We start from the raw sequence: 24,239 nt of genomic DNA on the forward strand, positions 1-24,239 counted from the left end.
TATTGATATTGTACTAATGTTATGCAAGGAACTTCCCTTTACATGACTTTGCAACTTTCTGTAAATCAATAATTATTTCAAAACAAAATGTTAAAAAAAAATGAACAAGGAGGTAGAGGGCTCCACCAGGATGTAAAGCATGTGTGGGATTCATCCCAGGAAGACTACCTTTTTTTTTGAGGTAAAACATACATCCTGTAAGATCTCAAAGTGCATGAATTATATGTGTGATTAAACCCATGTAACCTTAGAACGTCATCTCCAGCCCTCCCATTCATTATCAGGCCCCTCAGGGGAACCCCCATTCTGACTGGAACAGAATCACGGAGCCTAGACGTACCTTTGCCTGACTTCTATTTAGCATGTCTGAGATTTGTCCACGTGCTTGCAGGTATTAATCATTTGTTCTTTTTTATTCCTAAGTTGAATTCCATTGTAAAAACACACTACAGTTTATTTAGCTACCCTCCCATCAGTGCACATTTGGGTTATTTCCAGCCATTTGCACTCATGTCTCTTGGATATATACCTGGTAGTGGAAATGTTGGGTATGAAGGAGGCTTATTTTTAGCTTTAGAAAATACTGCCAAAAAGGTTTTCGAGGTGACTGTCCCAATTTGCGACAGGATAATGTGTGTGTGTGTGTGTGTGTGTGTGTGTGTGTGTGTGTGTATGCGTATGTGTGTGTTTCCAAATAGGGAACTTGTTTATATGGCTCAACATCAAAACGATGTAAAAAGGTAAAAGTGAAAAGTGTTGTAACCCACCCCACCTGCCCTAATTCCACCCCTTTTCCTCAGATTAACACTTTTATTAGTTTCCAGTATGGCCTGCCTGGGTTTGTTTGTGTAAACAGAAGGAAACATGAATATTCTTATTTCCTCCCCCTTCCTTGCACAGAACATAGCAGACTTTACACACCCTTCGGCACCATGCTTTCCCACTAAACATTATGTTCTGGAAGTGTTTCCCTATTTCCAGTATAGAGCTTCCTCATTCATTTTTACACATCCATATTTTAGCTATAATAAGATACATCTTCAATCCATCTCTTATTGATGAACACTTGTATTATTTCAAATCATTTGCTAATTTGTACAAGGCTGCAATGAATAATCTTTCACATACATTTTATACTTGCGAAGGTATATCTTTAGGATAAATTCCCAGAAGTAGTATTACATCTGTAATTTTAATAGATATCATGGAATCACACTTTAGCATGCACTCCCACAAACAGAGAGTGTACTGTTTTCCAAGCCCACAGAGCATATTATCCAAAGTTTGGATTTTTGTCAGGTTCGTAAGTGAAAAATGGCATCTCAGTAAGCATCTTCTCATACAGTTAGCAGTTATGTGCATTCCCTGTTCTGTGAACCAATTTGTTCATTTCCTTTGCCCATTTTCCTTGTAGGTCTTTGGTCTTTTTCTTATTGATTTGCAAGATACTTTACATAGTAGTGAAATTAGTCCTTTGTAATAAAAGTTGCATTTCTTTTAACTACAGTTGAGGTTTTGGGTCTTAATTAGTTTTTCGCAACCCAGGTTATATAGGATTTTGCCCATGATTTATTCTAGTATTTGTATAGTTTCTTTTGTTTACATTTAATTGTTTTTATCCATTTGGATAAATTTTGTTTATCCATTTCTAACATATGGGGTGATATGAGAACCCAAATTTATTTTTTGCAGTTATTTGCTATGCAGTTATCTCAACGCTATTTATTTTTCCTTTGACTTGAGATGTTATTATACTTTTACCAAATACAGCCATCTCTCAGTATATTGAGGGGGTTGATTTCAGGACCCACTCAGGTACCAAAATCCCAGATGCTCAAGTCCCTTATATAAAATGGCATAGTATTTGCATAAAGCCTACGTACATCCTCCCATATACTATAAATAATCTCTAGATTACCTGTAATACCTAATATTACTGTAAATACTATGTAAATAGTTATTATACTGTGTTGTTTGGGAAATAAAGACAAGAAAAAAAAGTCTGTTCATGTTCAGTACAGATGCAACCATCATAGGCCTGGCTACACAGTACACATCAGCAGCAATGTAATTTTATTGGGATCACATTGCATTTATATGACAACTTAAAAGAATTTCTATATTTCTGGTGTTGCAACTTCTTATTCAGGAAGACTGTATCTTTCCCTTTGCTCAAGATTTTTTGTACTTTAACTGTTTGAAAGCTTTCCTGATGGAATGTTATTCATGTTTCTTGAGTTTATTTCTAGTTTTTGTTGTGGATGGTGATACTGCTTTTCTTTTTGTGGTGATAAATGAGAGGGTCTTCCATTTTATATTCAAATGTATTGTATCTATGACAGTTGGGGAAATTTGCATATCGACTATTTAACTATTAGATGTCAATACTGAATCAAGGGTGAGTTATTGGGTTGGGTATTATGGTTTTGTAGGAGAATATCCTTGTTCTTAGTCAATGATAGAGTGTCGGATAAAGGATTGCCAGTCTGCAATTTAGTTTCAAGTGGTTTAGCATCAAATAAGAACAGGACAAAACTGCACACACACACAAGTATACACACATATGGAGAGAGATGCAAACTTGGGAAAACGTTAACCACTGGTGGAAACAAAGCGTTCATTGCATTATTCTTTTAGCTTCTCTGTAAGTGTGAAAAATTTTTTAAATAAAAAGTTTGGGGCAAAAAGTAAGTATCCATGTAAAATGTTTGGCATGTAATATGTATGCAGCAATGATTATTTTGTTGGTTCACATCCTGGGGAGGACCAAAATTCTAGGTAGGAGACAAAGGGTTTAAACTTTTTTTTAATTAATAAATTTTTATCTTTCAAAATGTACAGTTGGTGGGACCTGTTCATGCATCTTCACCAGCAGCTGGGGCATCCCCACCCTTGGTGTTTCTGGTGTAAATTACTTGAGCTCTGTGCTTTGAAACTAATTTAATAAATTCTTTACTAAAGAGCTCCTGAAGGGCTGCCCTGGCCAAGGAACTGTGGGTCTTCAGTCTCTCAGAGACAACAGCTGGGGATATAAGCTTATAGTTGGGAACATCCTTACGGAGTTTGTCATATGTCGCTTTGTCAAACAAGACTAGGTTAGTGAGCTTGTCCCGATCTTTATTTTTGGATCACTTCTTCATTTTGGTTTTGCCTCCAGATTTGTTCACTGGGTCTTTGTCTTTCTTGGTGGACTTTCCAGTATCTTTCTTCTTATCATCTTTGGGCAGCATGGAGAAGCTTGGGGAGCAGCGGCTATAACTGCAGCCTCACTAAGATGTCAGACAAAAATTTAAATGTCTGTGGGTATCTCCCAACGCTGTTCCCCAAAAGCCTCTGGGGTGGGGGCAGCCTCAGGTCTTCTCTCAGCCCCCACAGATGACGCAAAGCCCTCATTGTGGCATCCCCAGCCACAAGAATTGCTTTATTTCTGTACTTAAAATGTCCTGATCCTCTACCTTCCAAAATTAATCTACTGTTAAAGGTTCTCTTCCAACCACATCCCCCAATACCTCCAGCCTGAGCTGGCAAATGCCTGAAGCCTACCGGTAGATAGGATCTCACCACTTGGTCTTCCATCCCTCCCGGGCACGGGACATCCTCCAGGGCACCAGCAGAGGTGTGGGTTGTGAAGGTAGGGCAAACCTTCCCTGGCCCACATGAAGGTGAGGGGCACTTATTTCCCCTGGCAGGGCAGGTGTCTAAAGCAGGATCCTGTAGGAAGTCTTATGGCTCTCTGGAGTCTAGGGGCCTCTCCCATGGCATCTCACAGGTGCTAGGGACTTTCTCCCCCATCCTCCTTCTCCAGGGACCCCCTTCCGCTCCTGGGCATCAGACAGAGCCTCCAGCTCTTCCAACTATGGTGTCCTGGTGCCTGCAGCTGAATGGGCTAATGTCCGTGTGTGCTCGCCCAATACTCAGGAGGATAGTTTGGGCCAGTGCAGCCCTCTCTCTGGGCTCCACCATCAAAGCAGGGTCTTCAGTCTGCAAGGGGACATAGCAAGGTCTCTGGCTGTTCCTGTAGAGCCCCTTGGACTTGATTTGAGGTGATGGAGCTAAAAATAAGGCATGACATGTGTTCCCAAGAAACTCAGTCTGCAAGACAGAGGGTCTGACAGGAAAAAGGGGGCATGTCCGCATAACCAAAAGGTCAGGATGGCCACCTGAAGGTTGATGTTGGAGAAGGGTCATAACTCAGATGGACGGACAAAGGGCAGAAGGTGCAGAGATGTGGGGCCAGAGTGGGACCACTAATTCAGCCATTGCACCTCCTTTACAAAGGAGCAGTTTAGTCACAGAGAAAACCAGAACTAGGTGAGGCCAAATTGAAGGGGACCCGGGAAGCCATGCTACCTGAGTTTTATCCTAGAGAAATAGGGAGCCACTGTAAAGCTTTCAGAAGGGGCCTTCTCTGATTATATCTGCATTTTACAAAGATCGTTCTGGAAACAATTTGGAACATTGGTTGGAGGGGAAGTTGATTGGGGCAGCAGGACTTAGCCTAAGTGATGAAGAAAGAGGCCAGTCGAGAGGTAGGACATCAATGAAGGAGGCTGCCAGTCTGGGCCGTGACTGGACGTGGCGCTGAGGAACAGAAGGATGGAGTCCACTGACCTTGAGGTTACCACTGGGACAGGGGTGCCATTAGAGTGGCAGTTATTGAAGGGAAGGACCAGACAGTGAGTGGACACAAAGAAGCATTTGCCTTATGCTGTCATTTCTGCACAAAAGACTTTTCAAGATCACAAGCCAGGAGAGAGAGAGGAAGGAGAGGTTTCGAACATGCAGAAAGAGACTTGGTTAAGGGGCCCACCTGTGGCCCGCAGCCCTGGGAAGGACGCTTATCCAGAAGCAACTCCAACAGGTGTCCTGGACTCAGAAGCTCCATTTCCACAATATACCAGTGGGCATGTTTCTCTCCTCTAAATGACTATAAGGAATCTATGTAACAAAGTCATCAGAACCCCAAGCAGGAGGACATCCAGCTGAATGCTGAGTGGGAAGGGGTGGCAGGAGCAAAGTAAATGTAATGTATGTGGGTGTTGGCATGGCAACACCAAAGGGGATCTCCTGAAAGCACTAGGGGAAGCCATGCGGAACACATGGGAAGAAGGTTGGTGTGGGTATTGTGATGAGAGTATGGAAATTACACGAGTGAAAACAAAGCAAACTAACATAGTCCCATGTGGTGCGGACAGGAGAATTTACTATAAATTGAGAGGTTATGATGTTTTCCCAGAGAACTCCAGGAAGAACGCGTTGAGAGACTGAACCTGATACCAGGTCCACATTAAGAAAGATGATGGTAGGTATTTACAGAGGCATAGAGACTTGCATTTAACCCAGGACCATTGTGGTGTGTGAGTCATCACAACCGCCATCATTAGAGATGCCCAGTGCCTGTGCACCTGCCCTTTAAAGCTCCTGTGTTTGAAGCTCCTGTCTCTGTCTCCATGGACTTCTCAGTCCAGATTACTGGTCTGGGGGAGCTCAAGAGGGCTTTGAAGGGTCCACAGGTTCTATAAAAGGAAGAGGGGGCATATCAAGAGAGGAAAATGACATGAAGAAAGACTCAGACTTTGCAAGTTATTCTGAATGTAAGATTAATTGCCCCTTAAAGCTTATGGTATTACCTATATGGTAACATTAATTAGTTTTGTGTGTAGATTTATTCTTTCCATGTCCAGGGTGGTGTCTACGTTATTTTTACTAACTGAATAATGGCCAGATGTTTGGGTCTTCTCTGAGCACAGCTCTGCTCTGCTGGCCAGGAGCCCCAGAGCTCTCCTCTGCAGATCCTGCAGCAGGGGTCATCCAGGCAACTCAGTGCACCTGACAAAGGCCGGGGTTAGAGCAGGTGCCAGGAAAAGGCCTGGAAGTTACCGTATTTCCCCATGTATAAGATGCACCCTTTTTCAAAAAATTTGGAGTCTAAAAACTGGGTGCGTCTTATACAGTGTTTGTAGTTTTTTTTACTTGCATTTTCCGCTTTTTTTGCGCTTGTTTTTGCACTCATACAACCACTGTATAAGACGCACCCAGTTTTTAGACCCCATATTTTTTGAAAAATGGTGTGTCTTATACATGGGGAAATACGTAAATCATTGACGTTAAGAAAGACCCACAGAGTTTATGAGCAATGTCAGGGGACCCAACATCATTAAGGAGGAAGGTACAGGTCATTGTGGTCAGAGTTTAGGAAGCAGTGAGGGGCCCAACACAGAGAATAGAAAAAGCCAATGTCCACAGGACCAAAAAGCATCAGCAAATGCTGCCCCCATAGGAGTAAAACTGACCCAGACAAATTTTATCCAAAAAGTCTCCCTCAATAAATCAACCATCAATAGCTGAGTAATGACCACCCAAGGCTTCCTTAGCATGATCTTACCTATCATTTAACCCAGACTACTGGTAGCACAGCTCTCTCAAAAACATGAAGAAACTGATGTGACTGTGTCCGATAAACAAGAAGATTCTCATTATTTTTTGAAAAAATAGAACAGTTTAGGGGAAAAAAAATATGAGACCCCAAATTACATATGCTACTTCAGATCAAGATGGCTTCTGCATTTACTCTGACGTGTTGACATAATCAGAGGGAGGGCTAGACCGAAAAATAAAGCCCCTTATATTTGAAACCTTTATTCCACAACATTTCACTCAACAAACAAACCTCAGTGCATCTTTACCCTGGTATCCCGCAGTTCTGTCCTCAGCCCTGTGATGGTACTCAGCTCCGCTCTCCACCACAATGTGTTCCTAGAACACAAGAGCTAAAGCTGCTGTCCTGATATGAACCTGTAAAGAGAGCCCCAGGGGACCCTGAAGTCAACCTAGAAGCCTGCCCAAGCCACTCTTTACAATGACAAGGGCTCTGCTCAAACTTTTGTTAATCGGCTATTGTTTAAAAGAGCAGATGAATTCTGAAAATCTGACACAGATTCACACCGGAGAGGGTAGGTTCCTTTAGAATGGGTCTTGGTGACTAGATTCCCACCCTCGCCTGGGGGAGTGTGACAGGGGCCACTGAGAGCAGAACAAGAGAAGGAAAAGGGTGGAAATGGATTCCACCTTCCAGAAGCACCCCCTCTCTGTCACACCAGGACCCCTGCCTCTTCCTCCAAAACTGGAGCAGGTGACAAAGAGAGAATAGAGGTCAATTTTCAACAGTTTTTCATCTTCTGGCTGCCTGCACTACATTCTCACAGTCCAATGCTGCTGGAGTTTTCCCAGAGTTTATAAAGATCCAAGCTTCACCCCACATGTCTAGTAGAAAGTATTTTATTTTATCATGCAGGTTAGATTTCTATGCTTGTCAAGCGAAGGCCTCATTCCCACGAAGACAGTCTGATTGACATATTTTCTTACCCATGGAGTTTCAAATAAAGTCAAGATCCAAGCAAAATGCCACAGTTGCCGACCCACACAAGCAAAAATCAATGGCGGGCTCCAGTGCAATTCCGTGTGCAGACTCAAACAGCTGCACACTTGGCAGGCTTTGTTTTTTACAGCTCCATGGGAGGATAAGTGTTAAACACCCCCAACAGTCACACTGGGTTATCGGCTCTCTGAGAGGAACGTTGTCTGTATCTCCCAATTGTCACTCCTCCTCTACCTGCTGGACAGTGCACAGAATCAATACAAGAAAAGCGGAACACTTCTAATGTGTCAAAAAGAAAATACATATGATAAACTTTCTGGAAAAGTCTTCCAGCTCACTGGAGATGCATTTAGACCCAGTCTTGGGCATTCTTGAAAGATGGGAGCCACTTTTCTATCTTTTGCCTTGATACAGCCCCTGCCTAAGTATTTGCAGGAAGTTCTTGTGGGTTCACTTTAAGTAGCAGTTTACAGAGCTCAGCTGCAAGAAACTCTCATCTCTTGATTCCTTGAAGGGCTCCACCTAAAAGCGGGTGAATCAGTAGGGGAAGAAGAGAATCATGGGTTGATAAATTTTGTTGTTTTGTTGCATCACTAAAAGGCCTTTGATGCCTGCCAATTCTGATATTCAATGATTTATGACAAATAGCATTATCACTTATGAAAAAAGACGTAAGGTAACAAGACTAAAATCAATAATGTGAGAGGCATTTGTCTAAAATGGCACCCAGCTCAGTGCCAGCTTGCCCTGCAATGAGGCAAGCAGGGTCTGCTACGGTTCTGTACAGCAGGTGTAGCTCTCGACTCCATTCGAGGGCTTTTCTGGGTGCTCTCAGGTGGGTTGCTGCCAGCATTCACTGGGAGACAAGTAGCATGGAAGTGAGTGAGTCCCAGCCGAAGGGCAGACACTCCCACATCACCGCTGACCTCAGGTCTGGGCTCCCAGACCTGATGCTCCAGGTACCCGAAGGCAAAGGGGAGAGCCCACAGGGCTTCCTCCATGTCCCATGGATCGGGGAGGCTCCAGGCAGCTGTGTGTTGAGTGAGGGAATGTTAATAGTCCCTATTTGTTGAGCACCTACTTTATGCCAGGCACTGTGCTAGGGAATATATATGTGTGTGTGTGTGTATATATATATATATATATATATATATATATATATATATATATATATATATATATATATATTCCCTAATACTCAAAACAGCACTGCAAAGTACATATGGCATTCTGAACATGTAGTGGGAACTTAACACCCAAAACTGAGGCTTGGGTGTTAAGTTTTGCCTGACACCTCAACACTGTACATTGTGGAGTGGCCATTTGAACAGCTCCGATAAACTCTATACCTGTACCTTCTCAGGAGGAGCAGCGGCACTCACAGAGGAAAGTTTTGGTTGTCAAATCAAGTCAGTGCTTATTGAGTGCCTGCTGTGTGCCCTGCACTGCCTCCGAGCCTTTGCACTGTGGTTCCCTCCCCCTTTCCTGCTGCCCACTGGCAAGCTTCTCTGCATGCTCCAGGACGTGGTTCAGAACACAGTCTGTCTTGGTCTAATCTTTGGTCTCTGCTTCCTGACTGTGCAAGCTTGAGCTGGGTACCTAAACTCTGTGTTCCTTTTTCCTGTCTGAGATGCAATGATAGCTGCCTACTGTGAACATCAGCTGGGATAAAGCCCGTGTGACATTACTTAATGTCAGTTTACATCATGTTAGCTCTTACTCCCCCTGCTCTTGGTGTTAGATGCCCCTTAGCTGCCTCTCATCACATCTGGTAGGTACCCATATGCCAACCCTGGCCACCTTGAATGTCACTGTTTGTTTACCTTTCTGCTTACTGCATCAGACTGTCACCTTCTTGCAGGGACAAAATTTCTCATTTATCTTTATGCAATTGTTTTCCGTGTAGATATCTGGGTTTCCCAGGTCTGTCCAGACAGAAACCTTGCTTATCTCACTCAATCTGACATCTCTGTCCATGGTGGCATCTCTTCAGTAAGTGTCTGTAGAGTGACCGAGTAGCTGAGTGGCCCGTGCCGCATCATTCCTGCATCTGGTTGTTTGCACGTGCTGTGGACATCACATACCACACAAGATTCTGATGAAATCATTATGGAAAAGGCAGGTCCTCTCCTTGCAGAATCGGCATCAAGGTACAGAGTCAGAACACACACGACAGTCAAGAGCTAGGTACTCTTTCCTGAGTTCTTTTTAGTGTATAATCGCCTGAGGTCAGGGGTTATATTTTTCTGTTTTTCTCCTATAATGGTTGCATAGACCTTCCCCTGGTAGCCCACCTCCTGCCCACACTCTCAGTAGGATTACGAGCTCTACCTTGCACACCTCTATCACTGCCCATGATATGCTTTATTATGGTGTCCATTTGTCTCCCCAAAATTGTCATCTCCTTAAAGATCAAGCCTTATTTATTTTGCATCCACAGGAATTAGTACAGTGCCTACAAGCCATAGGTATTCAGTGTTAGTGTTTGTTAAATAAAAAAGTGAAAAGATGAATGAAGGAATGAAGAAAATGAGTAGATTAATGAATGACTGAACAAACAAACAAAAAAACTAACCTTTCCAGGAAACAATGAAATATATCACTGATAACTTTGCAAAAGAAACAGAAGCTGCTATAGAGACCCCATGTGAGAGCCTAGATCCTTTAGTAGCACACTGGCAACTTTGTCACAATCACGAAAACGGGGGATCAGGTGCCACTGACACCACGGGGTTCAAGAACACAGTCAGGCTTGGTGGCTGCTCCCACCACCCTAACAATGTCTTTCAACCCCACAAAGCTGGTGACTCAATGTAAATAAAACTGCATATTTCCACTGTGGCTCCCATCACAAAAGCCACTGCACATGAGTTGTGGACACATGAGCACAGCTGTGTGAGGTCTTATCTGCACAGCCTTTCTAGGTAGCAGGACATGGTTACAGGCAGCAAGAAGATGGCCTTCGCTTCTGCCTTGAAGTCTTCCCCCAGTAAGAGACCCGAAGTGGGGAAATGTGATTGACATTCAGAAACCTAGCAGCAAAGGCGTCAGAGGATGTGCTCTGTTAGCTCTCCAGCCTCTGTAGTAGAGGAAGAAGAAGGAATGCACATTTTGTGAAAAGGATCATATCCAACCCAGCATGTGTTCAAATTGGTGTGGGCGGAGTCCTTGTATAGCTACATCGCACACAAGGAGACTTAGTGCTTCCTGACACTCCATATGAATTCTTTACTAACATTAGCAAATAAATATAAGGTGCAAATTCCTGTAGGTACTAATTCCAGTTGGGACAACAATAAGAATCTCAAAAACTACCCAATATCACTTAGAAACAAACACACCCTCAGACAGCTCTTGACCACACTTAGGCCTCCCGCTCATTCCATGGTTCCTTAGTGGAATAGCCAGAATCCCATGTCAAAATCCCTTCTCTCTTCAAATACTCCTACTGTACTCTTTTCTGGAATTTCCTCATGACCTATTAAAATAAAAAGGCAAAACCAGGCATCATTGCTGATGTTCCAATTCCAGATGGAGATAGGCCAGCTTGTGCATATATATTCAGTGTTGCCTGCCCAGAGGAAACCAACTTGGCTTGAAGGACTTATTTCTGCCCCTGCCTCATGCCTGCTTTCTCTCTCTAAAGTCCATGGGAATCCCACACTCTTACACACAAACAGAACTTGGCGTCACAATTTAGGACTCTACTTGGGAGCAGCCTCTGGCACAAAATCTGACCCCTGGCTGCAGTAGGGGTTTCACCATTCCCAAATAACCCAAATCCAAACTCGTGAATTTCTCCAGTTGACTTCAAGGAGTTCCTTGGACAATTTCCTTATTGGGCCTGAGGCTCTGAGCAAATACCTTTTGCCTTCTTTTTTTTCTTTTTCTTTTATCATGACTTGCCACCTAAAGAAGACTGTTGGCCTTATAGAAATCTAACTGCGTACAGCTGGATAGAGCTGTTTTAGGTCCAGGTCTTAATGTTGTATTTGAAATCAAAGCAGTTGACTGCCTTTTAGCTATGTATATATTTTAGGGGTTGGTGTGTTGTTTTTGCCTTGACAGCTGGTCTCTGATGGTCTGGTCACTAGTAATAAAGCAGGACCACATGTGGCCATCTATCCAGACAGCCCAAGGCCACAGGACAGGCCCCTGAATCTGTGATACCATGGTTGTCCCCCAACCCTTACTACTGGAAGTGTCCTTCTCCCATGGAAGGAGACTTGGTTTTCTGGGAACTCACTGACTCTCAAAATGACACCATCTACTCTCTCGGAAGCTGCCTGGAGAGGCAGGTAGCAGTGACACTGCCCCATTTTATTAATGATCTAGCACTTTCTTCCCCATTGGGTCCTGTGGGAGAAGCAGCACTAAAGCACACCTGTGTTTATCCATATGTTGGCACCTGAGTCTCTGTGGAAAGCCCTATTCACATAGAAGGAAAAGAACCTGCTGCTAGCACCACAACCATAACTGAGAAACAGTCCTTATCAAACTACTAGACATGCAAATTCCTCTTCCTGATTCCATTTCAGAGTCTCTTGTTGCTTGGGCTTCACATTTGGAACTCATATTTTCCAACACATCTCCCATCTCCATGTCCAGTCCTCACCTGTCTCCAAGGGACCTGAAGTTGATGCGCTCCTGTGTTCTGACCCAGTTGTCCCCATGTTCCTTCCATCTAAGGTAGAGAGTGTCTAAAGCAGAACTTACAGCTCTTTAGGTCTTGTCTAGGTACCTTATTCCACTGACAAACATCTTGAGAACTAGAGTTTTCCAAGACCAAACATCTAGTTACTGTCAGATCAGTGATGCCAGGTTCACCATTATCGAACATCAATTTAATCTCTGCCATTTATTCTTGGAGGACAGACTTGCCTATATTAAACCAATAACAAAATGGGTGCTAGTTATTGATGCATAGTGTGCTTCAGAGCCTGTGCTGACTCACAATAAGAGGAATGTTGATTTATTCAGATGAGAAAATTGAAGCTAAGAAATTAGGTAACTTGCCCCAGGTCACCCAGTTAGTTCCAAGTGGCAGAGACGTTATGGCTGGCAAGTTGAGGGTCTCAAGGTCCTTGCTGAGAGCCAGCCCAGCACATAGTGATGGATGTTCCCAAGGTGACTGTCCTGGTGGCCACCCTGCCTCTCTTGCCTTGGGAGTGGCCTTCACAATATGAACCACTGCAGACACAGAAGGAGGGTTCTCTTAAATTGGGCAAGTGAGAGTTGAAGTCCAGGAAAGGGAATAGAGGAACCCCACCACCACCACAGCCTGGGCTCTGCCCAATATTCCAGTACATATTTAAACAATTTAAAAAAACTTATTCAGGGCCGGCCAAGTGGCTCAGTCGCTCAAGAGTTTGAGCTCTGAGCAACAGCGGTTCGATTCCCGGCCCAAGCTGAGCTGCCACTGAGCTGCCAAAAGGCGGCAGGATGGCTCAGCTTAAAAATAAATAAATAAATAAATAAATATAAAAATAAATAAATAAATAAATATAAAAATTAAAATTAAAAAACGTGTTCAAGTTCTAATCCCCAGTACCCCAGAATGTGACCTTGCTTGGAGAAGGGTCTTCAAGGAGGTTATCAAGTGACGTGAGATCATTAGGTTGGCCCTAATCCAGCATGACTAATGTCCTTATGAGAAAGGGAGAAGAGACACAGGGACTGACACGAAAAGAGGGAGAAGGTCATGTGATGGCTATAGGTGTGGACAGTCAGCTAGGACATTTCCGTCATCACAGAAAGTGCATCTGAAAGCACAGGTCTAAACCCTTGATTACCTGGAATTATTCTCTGTCCCCAATTTTGGGGGGACTAAACTGAGGTTATTTAATGTAGAGAGAAAGAAAATAATTTATCCTGTCTAAATCCTGCATCATAGGAACAAAAATTTGCAGATTCATTGAAAATATTTCAGTAAACCATCTTGCCATGTGGCAAGATTCCATATGAATGTATACATGGAAAAGAAACAGAGTAATAAAAATATTTCAAATGGATCTGAGCATCAACATTTGGAGCAAACATTAAATCATTCTCCCAGTCCTTGGTGCCAGAGATCTTATTTCTGCACTGTGGGCAATGGTGCAAAACTGTAATATAGTATTTAACACAAGGAAATCGACACTGCTGGTGCCAAGACACAGCCATGATTTTGTTTTGGTGCCCGATGAAGCACAAAAGAGTGTTGTGGAACAGAGCTGCCAAAGATAATTTTTGGCATATGTGTTGTCTCTTCCATATATTTTTTTTAATCTCAAAATGTGTGGGAACCGCTCATTCTCACATCTTGGAAAAGGGATTTTTAGACTTGGAAAATATGCAGGTAGTTGGGCTCCCTCTTATTCTGTGCTCACTGCTGGACCATGAGTTGGGAAGTCGAGCCTGTGGCCTTGACGTCCTCCCTTCTCCTCCCAGTGCCTCTTCAGCTACAAAATAGAGCTGATAATGCCTCGCTGAACTTGTATCCCCTACTAAAACAATGTAACTAAATATGAACTTCAATACATTAGGAAAGAAAGCGTTACATAAAGTTAAAAATTGCTAAAAATAAAAAATTTTAAAATTTTTTAAAAAGTTAAAAATTGCTAACCTTTATGTATCATAGCCTCATGGTCTCTAAGATGAATGTGATATCATTTGCTTTTGATTGTATGGGACTTTGGGTGTGAAATAATGAAAGGATAAATCAATTCCACTTCCAATTTTCCTCCTCTCAATGAACGTTGCTACTGTTCACCAGGCTAAGATTTCATTCCCTTCCTGCCTCAGTAGGTCCTGGCATTTCCTTCCCCTAATTACATTTCAACCTATCTATCCTCTTTGTCTCAACTTTCACCACCCCAGACCATGTCACCCTACCTCTCACTGGGACAAATGCAACAGCCCCTCAGTGATTTCTCTGCTATCTCTCTGCCTTCCTTGAATCTATCTTACAGCACAAGAGAACTCCTTATAATATTTGCACCTGGTCATGTCACTGCTTCAATATCCCCCATAGTTTTATAAGGAACTTTTTACTGAAGTCTAAGATGCCTTGCAGTTAAGTGCTCTGGTCTCAAGGTATGGCTTGATGGACTTTCACAAAGTGAATCACCTCATATAACCATCACCCAGACTAAGAGCCGGAGCATTGCCTGCACCTCAGAAGTCCTCCAGTCTCCACTGGCCCCAGCCAGCCTAACTTCAGACACCATGGGCTAGTTTGCCTGATTTTGAGCTTTCTAAAAGTGGATCCTGCACTATGTATTCTTTTGTATTGGCTTGCTTTGCTCAAAATGATTTTTAAGAGATTCATTCATGTTGATGTGCATAGCAGCCGTTCATTCCATCTCTTTGTCATATGCCATTGTATGAATTCTCTGCACCTAGCATAGAGAGGGCCTTTAGTAATCTCTGTTGAATGGTTATTGATTAATAATAATATCTACTAAAAACTCTGCTGAAAACCTTGGGGTTCTATAATTCTGAAATGTTATGCCTGTGGCCATCACATCTCTATGGAATGATTTCAAACTAGTACCAACTTTCATTCAGATTTCATTTTAAAGAGGAAATATACCACACTTACAAGATAATCCTTTGGCCAACACAGTACTGGGATAGTGAGAAATGAAGACACCTGGTCCTCTTTGCGGTTGCTCCAGGAACTCTGTTTTTGGAACCTGGAATAGGGCACTTTTTAGATTTGGATCCCTCATCCCTGGTTTGTCTCCTGGAAAGTTGGTTGAATTCATTAATTCCAAAGCCTCCCTGGAAAGAAACTTCATCTATTGCACCTAAATGACTTTGATATGCAACTGAAATTATCCTGATGCAAGCCTAATCCCATTAAAGCAGAAGACGAAGAGCCTGAGAATAGCAGAGCCGCTGCCTCCAGTGCTCCTTGCCAAGCATGCTACCTGCTTTGTACACATGCGTCAGAAATGGCATTTTGCATAAGTGGTTTTTATTCAGGTGATTATTGAGAAATTCCCTCTCTCTCTCTCTCTCTCTCTCTCTCTCTCTCTCTCTCTCTCTCTCTCTCTCTCAGCACCCCCTCAGTGGGTAATTGACATGTGCTTACTTTTACATGCAAAAGAAAATGTAAATCTCAGACTATGGAACGTGCATGCAAACATAGAACATACTTCCTTTGGCTAAAATGCATAACTATTTGTTGGAAAGACATTTAATCTTTTGCTATGTTAATACCTTTATCCTCTTAAGAAGGACTAAATCATTGTCTTTTTAAGACTAAGTTACTGATTCTCCCAGCTGCATTCTCAGAAAGATGTGCAGGATTCAACTGAGTGAGTGTTAAACTCTTACCGAAGTCCCACTGGATCCCTGGAACTATTAACACAACACGATGTGGTTAATTTAGGCTGATGCCAGGGGTGAGAAATACTTTCTGTTGGGGAAACAATGGGATTGGACAAAAATATGTGAAATCAGCATACTTTTTTATTTCCTGAGCAGTTGATCCATTAGAGTCCCACTAATCAATGAAAAATTCTCTAGCCCAACACGAAGTTTTAAGTGAACAGAGAAACTTCCTAAGTGGTCACCCTTTAAGTTTGTAATGGAAGCGGCCAGCTATCCTCACCCCTGCCTCCATGACCGGTCCACACCCGTGCCCTCACCTCGCTGTCCCGGTCATTGCTGTCTTTTCTGATTTGCCTCCGTTATGAGCTGAATGATGTCCCACAAAAAAAGTCATGTTGAAGTCTAACCCCCAGTACCTCAGAATGTGGCCTTATTTGGAAATAGGGCCTTTGAAGCTATAATTAGTGACAATGAGGTCACACTGTAGTAGAAAGGGCCCTAATCCAATGTGACTGGTGTCCTTGTTAGAAGAGGACAAGATACAAAGGCGACCTCCCTGTGCCAGTGGAGTCGGAGATAGGGGTGAGGCAGAAGTAGGGGTGATACAGCTGCGAGGTGAGAAATGCCAAGGATTGCCAGCCACCACCAGAAACTGGAAGAGGCAGGGAAGGATTCTAATACCTAGAGTCTCAGAGGGAACACAACACTTTCATTTAGGGCTTCTGGACTGCAGAGCTCTGGGGGAATAAATTTATGTTGTTCTAAGCCATCCAGTTTGTGGTACTTTGCTAGGGCCACCCCAGCACACTGCTATACACTGTCCTACCTCAGCCCTCCCAGCAGGGAAAAAAGAAGCTGTCCCACCTCCCAAGTGGATATGAGCATATGGATCATGATTTCAAGTCCTGTTCTTACAATCATGTGAAAATCACATACATGTGAACAAAGATAAGAAGAGAACATATAAAAAATTACTGTGATTTAGAGTGGTAGAATTGTGTTTATTTTTTTCTGTAATCCTCTAATTTTATATAATTGTTGTTATATCATTTAAATTTTTGTTAAGGTTAGTAAAAAAAAAATTCTAGTCTAAGGGGGTTTTCGGGTTTGATTAACTATATTATTGCCCAAATACTCCGGAAACGCTCACTTCCACTGATGCTGCTGGTGAAAACCAAATCTATACGCTCTCCCAGCACAGTCAATACTTATTATTGTATTTATTCTGATAAGTAAGTGTTTGGGCACCCCTTAAATTTTCAGCTGGGGCAAGTGCCTCATCCCAGTCACCCTAGGATCAGTGCTTTCTGACTGAAAGCATCATCCACTACCTTTTCGCATCTACTGTGGCTGTGAGAAAGTAGGCCAATATAGGTGATGCTCCTTTGAAGGGAGTCGGTCTTCTTTCATTGGCCACTTGTCAGTTTTGCCTGACTTTGGTTTTCTGCAATTTCACTATGATGTGCCTACGTATGGATTTCCTTTTATTTATTTTGCTTGGAATATATTGGGTTTCTTGCATCTGTGGTTGGATAGCATTTGTTAGTTATTCAAAATTATTAGCAATTATCTTTTCAACTATTTTGTCTTCATTCTCTTGTTCCTCTCTTTTTAGGGCTCCAATTAAACATATATTAAACATTTACATTATATGCTCTGTGCCTCTTCCCTTTACCTCTGTGGTACTTATTTCCTGTGCATGATGATTTGGGGATAAACTTCTAAATTATCTCCCAGTTTACTAATTATCTCGTTAGCACTGTCTAATTTGGTCTTAAATCTATCCAGTGAGTTCTTAGTTGAGTTATTGTAATTTTTTTCTCCTGAATTGTAAAACATTTCTATTTCATTTTTTCTAATTCCCTGTCCATTTTTCAAGGCTGGCTCTATCTCTTACAATATAGCGTTATCATATATACCACATCTAATAATGTTAGTATCTGTAGTTACTGTACTTCTGATTTTGGTGTGTCTCTTGTTTCTGCTCATTCTCACTCATGGTATGTTGTCTCCTTGCGTCTGCTTATCTTTGTGCACTGGACACATTATTTTATAAGTATTTGAAAAAATTATTTTAGGCCTAGGATGATATGACCTTCCGTTAGGGAAGATTTTTATTTGCTTCTGTAGCTCACTCACTAAGGGGAGTAGCAGTCTGGGATTGCCTTAAACCAAGTTTAAGCCAAGAGAAAGCCTTGAGGTTTTCTCAAAGGCTGCAGGACTGTGAAAAGGCTGCTTACAGCAGTTCATCCTTACTCCTATGGCAAAATCCTTCAGGGATGCCAGCCCAAAGTGGGCGTCACTTTACTAGTCTCATTGGTGGGCCCCAAATTTTAACTTTTCCCCCTTGGCTTTGTGAGGTCACCAAAAGCACAGCTCAGGTTTCATTCATCTCTTTTTGTTCAGTCAATGCCTATAAAATCCAAAGAGGCCCGACATACCAGGGTCTGTCCATGGGTTCCAGTCTTCTTTCAGATTTTTCACTATCTTGTTAATTCTTCCATGCTTTAAAAAATTGATTTTGTGTATATTACATTTTGGCTAGCTTTTTGGGTTATCCTCTGTTGGGAGAGCTATAACAAATTATCTAATCTGCTATTACCGGAAGTGGCAGTTCCCTCAATAAAAAACTCAAGTATAGATAAAGCTGTACTTATTAAAATTTTCATCAAAAAAATCCTCTCAAATCCCTTTTAAAATGTTTCAAGTGATAGAGCTTCACATGTATTACCTCATTTAGTGCTCACTGAAACTATCTCAAATGCTATACTATTATTACCTACATTTTAAAATGAAGAAAATGTGGGTCACAGACATAGAATGACTTGGCTGAATTATACACAATTAATAATGAGCAGAGCTATGGTTTAAACCCAGGCCTGGCTAACTGCTTTGCCCACTCTCTTAATCTCTGCATTAGAGACAGGATTAAAGACTGATATTTTAATCTGTGTTTTGTGCAAGCAGAAAAGAGTTCTTCAGGAAATGAGTGGCAACCATGAACAGCCCAGAAATCAATGGATAAAATATGCTTTCACTGCATATTTTATACAAATTACTTCAACCATAAAATTTGACAGCTTGTAAATAATGGCTTAAGAAATCCAGAGAGAAGAGAGGTAAAAATTAATTTAGAGGCTGACTGTCCCTACTCTTTAGTTGCAACCCCCAGTTCTCTGCTTCCCAACACAAAACGTTATTTCATGGATAGTCACTTCAATTCTCCTTCACTCTCTCTCAGTTTCTAAATGATGAAGGAGTTATAACGCAAATGTACATTTATTTTAAAAAGCATATATGATTGAAAGTGAGTTTACATTTTTTAAATCATTGAAACTAGTTTGTATTTTAACAAGCACAAAGACGTATGGGATAATAATAAGTAACTAAGCATTAAATCATTCAGTACTTAGATGCTAAACTAAGATTTAAAGTAATCTAACCCCAAAATAACTCATGAGTTGTTAGAGCAACATTATAATGCATTTTATTATTATTCTAAAATATAAAACAATTAATCATTCTGTGCAGATCACTGAGTATAAACACAAGTTCCAGGAAGGTATCAAAAACAATAATTTAAAATTCTTATTAACTTCTATGTTAGAATTGATTGCACAAGGCCTCCTCAAAGATGTACACAACATTGTTTTTCTCTAAAATTATTCTAGTAATCAATCTAATAGGCAATCTGAAACTCACGCTGAAGAGTGGCCCTTCCTGGGATCCTTTTAAAATGCAGATCCCGACTTACTAGGTCTGGGGTGGGACCTGAGATTCTGCATTTCTAACAAGCTTTCAGGTGGTGCCCATACTGCTGGTCATGGGGTATTCATTTTCACGACAAAGTTCAGAAAGGTAGTCCTTATATAACACCTAGGAGACATAAGAAAATTCCAGTAATTGTACCAATAAAAAATGTTCAATCATGGGCCAGCCGAGTGGCGCGTTGGTTGAGAGCTGGCTTGGGACTCCAGAGGACCCCAATTCGGATCCCACATATGAAGGCCAGTGACACTGCCCTCTACAGCTAAGATGCTGAACAACGGCTCAACCTGGAGCTGGGCTGCCTGCTGCAGTGGGTTGCCATGGGCTACCGTGTGTAGCCAGCAGCCAGCGTGAGCGGCCAGCAGCCACTGTGAGCAGCCGTCCAGAAGCTGGCGACTGATCTGCCTCACCTGGGAAGAGCGCAATGATGGTACCAACTTGGGCCAGTGAAGCAACATCCTCCACAACTAGACTGAAGAACAAACGGATAGTGACTTGTCTGTTCCCCTTCCCCCAATTCCCCAATGAAATCTTAAAAAAAAAAAAAAGAGTTCAATCAGATTCTAATTATGTTTAAACATAAGTCAATTTGTCTACATAAGTTAGATAAGGCTATTAGCTTAGCACTGATCTTTTAATATTAGTATCTACCACTGCAAATGACTATCAAGCTGGCATGTTGAACACACTTTTTAAATTTTTTTATTGACATGCAGAACTTCAGCAGTTTTTGAGACAGAATCCCATGGAGGGCTGGAAAAAGGGTAGCGAATACAGCCTCAAAGAAAAGACCTTGGTAAGCAGAGATGTCATCAGGAGAGAGGAAGAGTGTGGTCTCTCTCTCTCTCTCTCTCTCTCTCTCTCTCTCTCTCTGTTGTACCTCCAAGCCTATGAAGACAGTAAAGTAAAAATGTGTTTTATGTCAAGTAGCAAAAAATAAAAAAATAAAAACTAGATGTCCTTATAGTCAATACTACATTTATCCTAGTGAATGGAAGTTTTTCTTCTTTCCTAGTACTAAGTTCAATGTGATACAGCATGCTTTCTTTATTCCAAATTATGATTCGTTTAAAATAGAAGACTCATGGGCCGGCCGAGTGGCACGATGGTTGAGAACTCGTCTTGGGATGCCAGAGGGCCCCGGTTCGGATCCCACATATGAGGGCCAGTGAACACTGCCCTCCACAGCTAAGATGCTGAACAACAGCTCACCCTGGAGCTGGGCTGCCGTGATTTGCCGGCGACGGCGTGGGCTGCGGTCCCTGTGGCGGTGGGTTGCCATGGGCTGCGTGTGTGGCCCACGGCCGGCGTGGGCGGCCGGCAGCCGCAGTGAGTGGCCGTCCAGGGGCCTGCGACTGATCTGCCTCTCCAGGGAGGAGCGCGGTGATGGTGCCAACTTGGGCAGGTGGGGCAACGTCCTCCACAACTAGATTGAAGAACAAACACGACAGCAACTTGTCTGTTCCCCTTCCCCAATCCCCCAGCACTGTTCCCATCCCCCCAATTCCCCAATAAAAATCTTTAAAAAAATAAAAAATAAAAAATAAAATAGAAGACTCATAACCAAAAATAGAAAATTATCCACTACTATTACAGAAAAAAGTGCGTGGCCAATATCCAATGAGAGAGAGAGAGAGAGAGAGAGAGAGACAGAGAGAGACAGAGAGAGAGAGAGAGAGAACAGAAGAAAAGGGAGAGAGAAAGAAAGAGGAGGAAGGGAGTGAGATGGGAAGAAGAGGGACTGGAAGGAGAAGAAGGAAGGAAAGACAAAACTATGAATCTTACAGTGACTGTTTTGCTATTAATTTTTTTTACTTTCTCCCAAAAATGAACCTTAATTTTATTATTATATATATAGATCCAGAGTCAAATAACTATTCAGTTTTAATATCTCCCCATGGACCTCTTATGAAGAGAAATGATTCCAAATGCCCTAGGGCAGCAATATGAAAGATAAATACTCAATTTATGTTGCAAATAAATGACAGCTTGTAAAAATGGACCAGATTCCTCACTTGACACTTCTGTCCTGTGTCTTAAATGAAATAACGACTCTTGAGGGGATCAAGAAACAGAGAAAGAAGCTAAGAATACAATAGAGGTAGAATAAAATGAACACAAAAATTTCGCCACATAGCCTAATTTCTGACTGGACGATAATACACATTTTGTCTTCAAGAAATTTGATAAAGATTGGGTTAAAAGCTCACTGTTGACAAAATATTCTGAAAATTCACAAGCTCCCAATGCTTCAGTTCTCTTTGTGAGTAAACACGATTATTCTCAACATTTTTTTATTTTCTCTTTTTCGTTTTGGCTTTATCTGTAAATAAACTTTCAATTATTGGAATTACTGAAGTCAAAAGTATGGGTTCAGTCTCCATAAGGATCTATTTACTTTATAATAATTCTAAAATTGCAGACTAACTTTTTAAACGTTTGGTTCTCTTTAAAGTAAATTATAAGAAGAAAAAGAAACATAGTCCTATTTCATATATCTGTTTCCCTTCATTTCTTCCTGCAGACACCAGTTTCCACCTGATACCACGTCCTTTCATCTAAAGGGCATCCTTTAAGATTTTTGTAGTTTAGGTCCAGTCCATTGGCTATAAATGCTATCAACTTTCACTGATGTGAAAATGCCTCTTTTTCACCTTCTTTTGAAAGATATTTTTGCTTCATATGGATGGAATTGTTATGCATTGATAATTTTGTGGGTTCTTTTCTTTCATCATTTTAAAGATACTCTGCCTTTGTTTTCTGATCTCTATTGTATTTCATGAGGAGTCAGCTTATATCCCTGTATATGTGTCTTTTCTCCAGCCAGTTTCAAGATTTTCCCTTTAGCATTATTTTTCAGCAGCTTAACTATAAAGTCCCTAGGTATAATTGTTTTTATATTTATCTTGCTTACAGTTTGATGAGCTTCTGGGATCTGTAAGTCATATCTTTCATCAGATGAGTCAGGCATCTAGCCATTATTTCCTCAAAAAAAATATTTATACCTCAATATCACTTGCTTCACCTTCTGCCCTCCAATTACATATATGTTAGACCATTTGATATTGTCCATAGGTTCCTGAGGCTCTGTTCATTTTTCTTCAATTTTTTTCTTTCTGTTACTCAGATTGGATAATTTCCACTGATGTCTTCAAATTAATTACTCTTCCTTCTGACATTTTCTACCTGCTGTCAAGACTATTAGTGAATTTTCATTGCAATTTCTATACTTTTAAATTTAATAACTTCTATTTGAGTTTTCTTTATAGTTTCTACTTCTTGGTGAGATTTCCAATCTGTTCACTTATTAAAACTAAATTTTCCTTACATTTTTTAACTTGTTTATAAAAACTCTTTTTAAATCTTTGCTAAGTGCAACATCTGGACCATCTCAGGATTGGTTTCTATTCACTGCGTTTTCACTTGACAATAGCTCTCATTTCCTATTTTCCAATATGCCTAGTAATTTTTTCACTGTTTTTATTTTTTTCTTCAGTCACATTCATTCAGCTGTTCAGTTAGAGGTATGGAGTATGGAGAGTGCATTTTAACTAAGGTTGTGGTTTGGCCATAGTTATGTTAGTGAAACAAGAATGAAGGCATGAGGTTGAGAGCATTTCAAAGGAGGGAGTGATCGATTGTTTGGAATATAATTAATATAATATAATGTAATCATTATAATGATTGATTGGAATATAAACTGGATCATAGAAGGCAGCCCTATGAATTGAAGAATTGTTGGAGTTAAAGACTAGAGGTCTGCACACAGCCTCCTTGTAGTCCCTGACCATCCACATGACAAGAACAGTAGCAGTTGTTTATGGAAAAATAGTCACAGATATAGACTGTGTACCTATAGATAATATGTTGTAGAGACTGGATTCTGTTACTTTCTTTTTTTCAGTATTGACTCTTACAACAGCAGGTGGTTCAATTACTAAATGATCATCCTGAATTTGGTTCATGCTTTGCTAGTGCATATCTATGGAAGTCCAAAATGCTTACCAAGCCCATCTAACTTGGCCAGACTTAACCTTCAACCTATATTTATTTCCCTCGTGAATCTTTACAGGGCTTGGAATTAGGTTTTGTTAGGACAGGACTAGAGGAAATATTATACAAGCATGTGATCCTAGCTCATAAGGCAGTCTTTCTGGTATCTCATCTGGATGGCTCAAGTGTTAAAATGGTGTTAACAAGATCTCTCCCACCTGACAGGAGTGGAACTCTGCACAGCTCACCCTCTAATTGTTCTGTTTCTCTCTCAATCTCCTATCAGCTTCTATCTGATAAACCTTGATTAGCCTTGCCTTATGCACTGACAACCTGGCTTTCAGTCACACACTCATGGGGGTCCCCCAGGAAGCCTTCTGGTCCCTCTCCTTGTATGACTCTAGTCTCTCTGAAGTTCCACCCCACAGATTCTAGCTACTTCAGGTACCCAGAACTCTGATTTCTGCTTTCTCAACCAGGAAGGACTACCATGCTCTACTTGGGTTCCAGCCCTCTGCATCATCGGCAGGAAATTGTCCCCAGGCAGACAACCAGAGCATGGGGCTCACCTGATGAGTTTCCTTCTATTAAAGATCACGATTTTCTGATGCCTATTGTCTGCTGCTGCTGCTGCTGGAAAACAGTTGCTTCATATATTTTGTCAGATTTTATAGTTATTTGTCTGCTGGAGGGCAGTCCCGTTGCTCCATCATAGGCAGCTGCCCTTTATTGTTCATATTCACCTATCCAACAAACATTTATTGAGTGTCTACAAGTGGAA

General features: G+C 41.5%; 1 pseudogene; it reads right to left on the reverse strand.

The window, feature by feature from the left end:
* Positions 1-2,843: 2,843 nt before the first annotated feature.
* Positions 2,844-3,230, reverse strand: LOC109383956 (40S ribosomal protein S25 pseudogene; annotated as a pseudogene).
* Between the last annotated feature and the right edge of the window lie 21,009 nt (positions 3,231-24,239).

This window comes from Hipposideros armiger, unplaced genomic scaffold, assembly GCF_001890085.2.
Source record: "Hipposideros armiger isolate ML-2016 unplaced genomic scaffold, ASM189008v1 scaffold_91, whole genome shotgun sequence".
NCBI lineage: Eukaryota > Metazoa > Chordata > Mammalia > Chiroptera > Hipposideridae > Hipposideros > Hipposideros armiger.